This window comes from Chelonia mydas, chromosome 2 (genome assembly GCF_015237465.2).
Source record: "Chelonia mydas isolate rCheMyd1 chromosome 2, rCheMyd1.pri.v2, whole genome shotgun sequence".
Lineage (NCBI taxonomy): Eukaryota > Metazoa > Chordata > Testudines > Cheloniidae > Chelonia > Chelonia mydas.
Window position 1 is genome coordinate 50089108 of NC_057850.1, and position 7460 is coordinate 50096567.

Here is a 7460-nt window from a genome sequence, read left to right on the forward strand (position 1 = left end):
TAGCCATAGCCTGAGGCGTGATCAAACCCTCTGTGGCAGAATTTAGGCCACACCCTTCTCCTTAGTCTGTTCAGTGTGCTGGCATCTATTGATTTCTTTTATAGACATCTAACTCTACCCATGAACTGTATAGGCAGCCTGTGCACCTAACTCAGGGTTGTAAATTCCACTAAGTAGCAGGGCACTACAAGTTAGGCGATGCAATACTGAGCACTGCAATGCCTAAATCCGCCTTGTCAGTCCATCCCATGGTTATTTGGAGAACTGAGATCGACAGCTTGTATTTTGAAACCCTAAAAGGTCAGGGATGTTTGGTTCTAGGATTTGGGTCCAGGGTAACCTTGAGATAAAGCAGACTCTTGATGACCTACAATATATGTATGTAGCAATGGTTTGTTAAAAAGAGCACTGCAAATAGGACCAGCACTCCTGTGGACTTCAGATGTCTAGGTGCTAAAGGTCTGACCCTCAGTGAAGACTGATTTCTGTGAGTATGCAGCTATGGTTTGTTACATTTGATAATTGACTCTGATTAACCAAAGCAAATGCTATAAGGTGCTTTATAGAAAAACAATTTCTACCAATTGTAAACTGCACTCTGGAGTCCACATTGTGCTGCAGTAGTTTAAGGGAGGTCTAATTCAAAGGGATCCTATGAAGCTCTATATACTGCAGTAGATTAATCTTTCAGGATTTCTGTTCACCTTGGTTTTTATTGTTTATTCTAGTAAATATCTCCCCTTCTGTTTTTTTATTAAGTTATTTTCAAACTATCAGCAGACTCAAGAGGAGTTGTTTGAGTGAAATCAGCCATAAAATTATTTACTTTGGTGTCATTCTTTTTTCATTTCCAGGAATACACAGAAAAGAAAAAAATGTCTCCCTATAGAAACAGCACAGCATGAGTGCATCATATCACAAGATGTATCCATACTGGTTATAATATCATGAGGATTAATTGTTTATTAGACACAAATTATGCTCCAAACATCAACAATCTAATTTCAATAGTCATCAAAATGTAGTATCTACAACAAATGGAAAGCATAAATAATTAACAATAAAGAATCTACAGTATTCTAATTAACTGAATGAAAAATATCCAATCTGAGACGAGATAGGTTTCCTCCAAATTAAGGATGTTCTCCGACTACACTTCACACATTATTATCCACTGCATACTCATACTTGGTGGATTACCCCTCATCTGAGAGACCTCCAATCTCTACTTTTCAAATGGGCTGCAAGGTTAGCATTTGAAAATTATAAGAATGGGGTTTGACACCTCTGTGGCTCCACTTCTGCTTCTGGCTTCACATGAGAGAACACCTGAGCTCATGTGGTAGGCCTTTGCTTGTATGGCACCTAACACGATGGGGCCTCAATTCTGACTACGGTCCCTGGGCATTACAGTAACATTAATATTAAATAATAACATTACTCAGTCAAGTTGTATTAATATAGAATATAAATAATATGTATTTAGGACTTGCCTCAATGGGAAAATGTATCATAATAGAAAACACATATTAATCACGACCAGCCAACACACTTTATAACATGCATTTTCCCAATATAGACAAGACCTTCTGAGAAATGGGAGCCATCTTGCTTCAAAAAGCTGGTTTCAGGAGACCAGTTAAAACAAGGGTCAGCAAACATTTGGGGGGGGGAAAAAGGAGCCTCCCTAAATAATTTCTTTGAACGACGAACAACCATCTGGAATAGTAGGGGAAATATGCTCAGTTGCTACAGTTATGGGTGGAAGTATAAAGCCCTAAGATACATGTGGCTGAGGGCTCTGCAATAACTATTATATGGATACATCTTCAAAAGAACTTCTGAGGATGGAAACAGGTGACAAGAACTTTTTACCCATCAGGCATGCTTGCAACAGTTGATTACTTTTCAAAACATGCACGGGATATTGTATTACTTTTAATCCCCCTTGAGAGGATTCTTGTGTTAATAGCACTCTTTTGCTTAACTAGTGTAAGCTGTGTCTGCGTTAGAAGGGTTTGCCCATATAGCTATACTAACAAAACTTTTCTAGTGTAGACTTGGCCACAGATGGACGTCTCTGCATCTGTTAACACTCAGTTCACATTCCTGAGTTTTTTTCTTCCAAACATAACAGTTACAGACTTGCTTATTTAAAAAAAAATGAAAAACAAGATGCTGGAGAATAAAATAACTGCTTCAGAGAGGGGTTGGACATTATACTGCTGCTTACCATGTCAATTTGAGCCCTGCTCTTGTAGTTTCTGAATCAGTTCTCTGCATCCCTAAGTAGCAGTATATAGCAATTTATGATATATGAAAAACATTACAATTATAACATCATATTGTCATAGGAATTTATATAGCTCCCTTCTTTTTTAAGTATTTTTTTATTTTAAACATGCTTTTAAAGACATACATTTGTGATAGTTGGAAATTCTTTAGTTAACTGATAAACACTCCCTTCTGCCCCATCCCAATAAGCATCACCACTCTGCTAACAGTATTCCTGTAGTGTGGATAATCCTCTCAGAATAAATCCAGCCAACAATGATATACCTTTCCTTCATGCTTGGTACAACTGTTCTGTGAAGGAATTACCTACCATTGTTTAAAATAATAATTACAAGAAGCAGAAAAAGAAGACTGCACTTCAAACAGAAATGAGTCATGGAACGTGACTACATTTCAGACTAATGTGGTTATTTTTGACCATGCCATGTTTTTTCAATGGTTTGCACTATTGACCCCTGCAAATGGCAGGCATGTGGAAAAAATGCTGTCATGGATAGTCAATGGAGATTGGGTTGTCCAACACTAAAAACATGAACCTCTGCCATTTGATCTAAAGGAATAAGTCCTTTAGCTTGCAGTCACAGAAGACTCATATCTTCTGGGGATCAGCCAGTAAAGGGGAATATGAATTTTCAGAATATGTTTTAGATTTGGGGGTAACTCTACTGAACTAGTCTTGCATTTTAAGAGAGATGGACTCTATACATGTTAGGTAACTGTGGTAATTTTATTGGTGTTTTCAGGACAGTACCTTCATCCAATCAACTACAATATCCATTCTTCCTGTCTTTTTTCTCCCCTGAAATACCTGGCTTCTAGCAATGTCTTTTATTATTACAACACCTAAGTCTGATATTATCATTACCAGAGTTCTCTTGCCACAACATTCTCAATAGTCCTCCTCCCATAAAACGAATGCTAGAGACAGGGCAATATTTTGTATCACCCCAGTGAGAGGGTGTTTCTCTGTAGTTAGAGCCAGTGTAGTGGCTCTAGTCCTATCATAGAAGCAAGAAGCTAGATCTATGGGAGGAGCATAGCTAAGGTGCCCCTGTGCCATGCCCAATCTCTGCTGCTATTTTGTTTCCTTGGGACTGAGCATAAGTTACAACAGTCCTCAGGCAGATCAGCAACACTTTAGGATATGGTCCTTGTAGTCAAACCATCTTGAGTTTCTACTAGTATCTTCAGGAAAATACAGAATTGGTGGTTTCCTGGTTTTTGTGTTGCTCTTCAGATCGGTTCTGTTGACTAAGTTAAAGGCTTTGATACTGTCACATCTAATTAGATCCAAATGGATGACAACACAAGGTTATGCTTGAGTTTTACAGTGCTCCAGGGAGTATTTAAAGTCCACTGGGGACTCAGCTTGGTTGTCAACCAATTTTCCAATGTAATTTTTAAATTCACTTTAATCAAAGCAAGTAAGATGACATACAAATTTGAAAAGATTGATTCTGACATTTTTTCAAAAGAAGATTTCTGTGTATTACAGATATAAAAGGAGGTGGTTACAGGAAAAAGCTCAGATACAGTTACACATACAAATATCCCACTGGCTTTAGAGATTCAAGTTTTTATTGATATGGAAGGAATGGCAGAAAAGTTTTATGCAACATAAAAATTTTTCCACTGAATGCATCCAATGAAGTGAGCTGTAGCTCACGAAAGCTTATGCTCAAATAAATTTGTTAGTCTCTAAGGTGCCACAAGTACTCCTTTTCTTTTTGCGAATACAGACTAACATGGCTGCTATTCTGAAACATTAATGAAAAATTAAGATGTTCTGGATGGAAAAAGTGGAATTATGTTGAGGTTTTGTTGTTTTTGTGTTGGTGTGTGTGGTGTTTTTATAATGATTGCTTTATTTTTTGCTTAAATAGCCTGTCTTTGCACAGTCCATTTTGCATGATTATTATTCAGTGCCTGAAAGATGATGTGCTTTCTCATTTCCATTTAATTTTATGTGATATCTTCTTGTACAGTGTGCCCTATATAGTTATTTATGCTGATCTGATTTACTCACTTAGATTAACATTACATACACCACTTGATATACTGCATATTTAATTGAGTCCTTCCTCAGATGTCTTTCTTTATGGTGTAGTGAAAGCTATAAAACATCTGCCTTCCCTTCGTGGATTCTGACATAACTAAATTCTTGCTAACTGAAACTTTTTGATTATCATTACAAAACCTCAGTAATCCTTTTGAGAGTGGATTGGCACATTTCAATTGAGCCTGAGTCGGGGCAGTGAATACCTTTGCTACCCCAAGAACTCAGCAGGAATCAAATTATAACTCTGAGAGTCACAGTCTCACTCCTGCTTCCCCCTTGCTGTGGAGGGAAGTAATCAGCACTAAATGGCTGTTACATAGGCCCATTGGTGGTTCGCTACTCTGTGCCAACAGGCCTGTGTCAGGCCTGGCAAACTCACTACACTTAACACGTTGCTGTGACAGTATTTATCTATAAAGAATATCATGTGAGATATCAAATGAAAGCTGGTGGCACAGTGGTCATTAATATAATTGTGAAATGTATGTATTAACACTAGATGATGCTTTCTCATATTATGCTTTCGCATATTATGCTTAACCGAACAAAGGGAGAAACGGGTTTTCTTCCAGACAAGTGGGAGGATAGTTATCTCCCTGTCTCCAATGTAAATTGAGCATGGCAATGCCAGAGACAATGGGCAATTCCTTTGCATCAGAGATAAACAGGAGGAGCAAATTAACATGAGGATGTGGAACCAGTATGGGAAGACACTGGAGTCTTAACTCCAGTTCATCCTGACTCTGGTGATAAACTTTGGAGAATATAAGGAGTGTGATGGGTTGTTCACCCCACACTGGAAAGGAAGGGTTTAAAGGCAGCTAGTGGAAGGGAGGCAGAATGGAACAGCCAATCAGAGTCCACTGGGCTCACATAAAAGGAGCTGCAGGGCCATAGTAAGTCAGTTGCTGCAGGGAGCCCAAGGAGAGAGGACTGTGTTCCTAGAGGGGTTGCAGGAAGGTAGTACCTTAGACAGAGCAGTTGCTGGCAGGGACCAGGGAAGCAAGACAGAATTCCTAGCTGGCTGCTGGGATTTGCAGGCTGGAGGCCCTGAGAAGAGGGTAGACAAGGTGCTGAGGCCATGGGGAAGTGGCCCAGGGAATTGAAGCATCACTAGTGGAGAAGTTAAGGAGAGGCAATAGGAGGCTGCTATCTACAAGGTCCTTGAGTGGGGACCCAGAAAAGTGGATGGGCTCAGGTCCCTCCCACTTGTCACTGGGGAAGTGGCTGAACTATAGAACTCAGAAATACTTTCCACAGCTGCCCCTTCCCCCGGAAGAGGGAAAAAACAGATGGTGACACAGCCAGAGGGCCGAGTCATGAAGAGGCTGCTGCAGTACTTGGACTGAGGCAGGTCTACAGGTGGGGAAAATGGCAGGAGAGGTACCACAAGTAGAGGGCTCACCAGCTGGCAGAGCTAATCCCTGTGACAGCCAGCAGAAGGAGCTGCTGTGGCGAGTGAGCCCTGTGACAGGAGAAGCAAAAAAACAGTTTAGTTCTCCATCATTTAGAACGCAACAAAGTCAGCATTCTTCCTGTCTTTAAATGATAGATCCCCTGCCACGTGGGTGTGTGACACTGAAAGGTTGCTTTAGTCAAGGATTGTAGCCTGTTAAATGTTAGTCACTGAGAAACATGTTATACTTCTGTTTTATTTCTAATAATTTCTATCGTTATCACTCTGGCTTAAAGCTCAGTTCTTGGTTAATAAACTTTTCTTTTTTTACCATAAGCATATCTCAGTGCTGTTATATGAAACAGAGTGTGAATTTCTGGTAAACCTAAGCAAGCTGGTATGCCAACTGTGTCTCTAGAAACAGCAGACTGGGCATGGGTGGAATTTGGTGGGGTGAGGGAGGCAGAGAGGGGCATTGCACCCTCCAAACTGCAAGCCTCATTCAGGCAGGGAGTCTGCGTGTGCAGTGTAATGAGTTCTGCAGAGGAGACAGGAGACTTCTCCCAGCTCGGCCCCTGAGGCAGGGAGTCAGAATTTTGTTTATAAACAGAGTGATTAACAGGTGATTAAGATAAGAAAGGGCTATCAGGATGTTTCCTAAAGTTAAATGATCTGTTCCAAGCATGGTGAACTGCAAAAAGGAAGTAGCCTAAATGATAGGAAGTAACTGTAGATTTTTCTACAATTGTTGGATTCAAGAGGTAGCAACAAAGTTACCATGATACAGTTCCACATGAGAAATTACTAGTTAAATGGGAGAAGATGGGGATTAATATGAGAACTGGAAGGTGGATAAGGAACTGGTTGAAGGGGAGACTACTGTGAATCAGACTGAAAGGTGAACTGTCAGGCTGAGGGAGGTTACTAGTGGAGTTCCTCAGAGATCAGTCTTGGGACCAATCTTATTTAATGTTTTTGTTACAGACCTTAGCACAAAAAGTGGGAGTGTGCTAATAAAATTTGCAGCTGACACAAAGTTGGGAGGTATTGCCAATATGGAGGAGAACCAGAATATCATACAAGAAGATCTGGATGACTTTATAAACTGGAGTAATAGAATTGGGATGATTTTTAATAGTGCAAAGTGCAAGGTCATGCATTTAGGGGCAAACAACAAGAGGAGGAGAAAAACATGGGTGTATTTGTTGATCACACAATGACTATGAACCATCGATGTCATGCAGCCGTGAAAAAGGCTAACACAGTCCATGGGTTGCATCAGGCCAGGTATTTCCAGTAAAGACAGGGAAGAGTTAGTACCATTATACAAGGCACTGCTGAGACCTCATCTGGAATACTGTGTTCAATTCTGGTTTCTCATCTTTAAGAAAGATGGATTCAAACTGGAATAAGTGCAGAGAAGGGCTACTAGGATGATCTGAGGAATGGAAAACCTACCTTATGAGAGCTTGGCTTGTTTAGCCTAACCAAATGAAGGCTGAGGGGAGATATGAGTGCTCTCTATAAATACATCAGAGGGACAAATACCAGGGAGGGAGAGGAGTTATTAAGTTAAGCACCAATGTGGATCCCAGAACAAATGCATATAAACTGGCCATCAACAATTTAGGCTTGAAATTAGGTGAAGGTTTCTAACTGTCAGAGAAGCATCTGGAGCAACCTCCCAAGGGGAGCAATGGGGGCAAAAAA

General features: G+C 40.2%; 1 long non-coding RNA gene across 1 annotated transcript; it reads left to right on the plus strand.

Annotated features, from left to right (window-relative positions):
• The first annotated feature begins 1773 nt into the window (after positions 1-1773).
• On the plus strand, positions 1774-7230 carry LOC122464228. The gene is made up of 4 exons (XR_006288170.1): positions 1774-1788; positions 3039-3042; positions 6667-6670; positions 7038-7230. It is a non-coding gene; the product is annotated as an uncharacterized LOC122464228 (long non-coding RNA).
• The last annotated feature ends 230 nt before the right edge of the window (positions 7231-7460 follow it).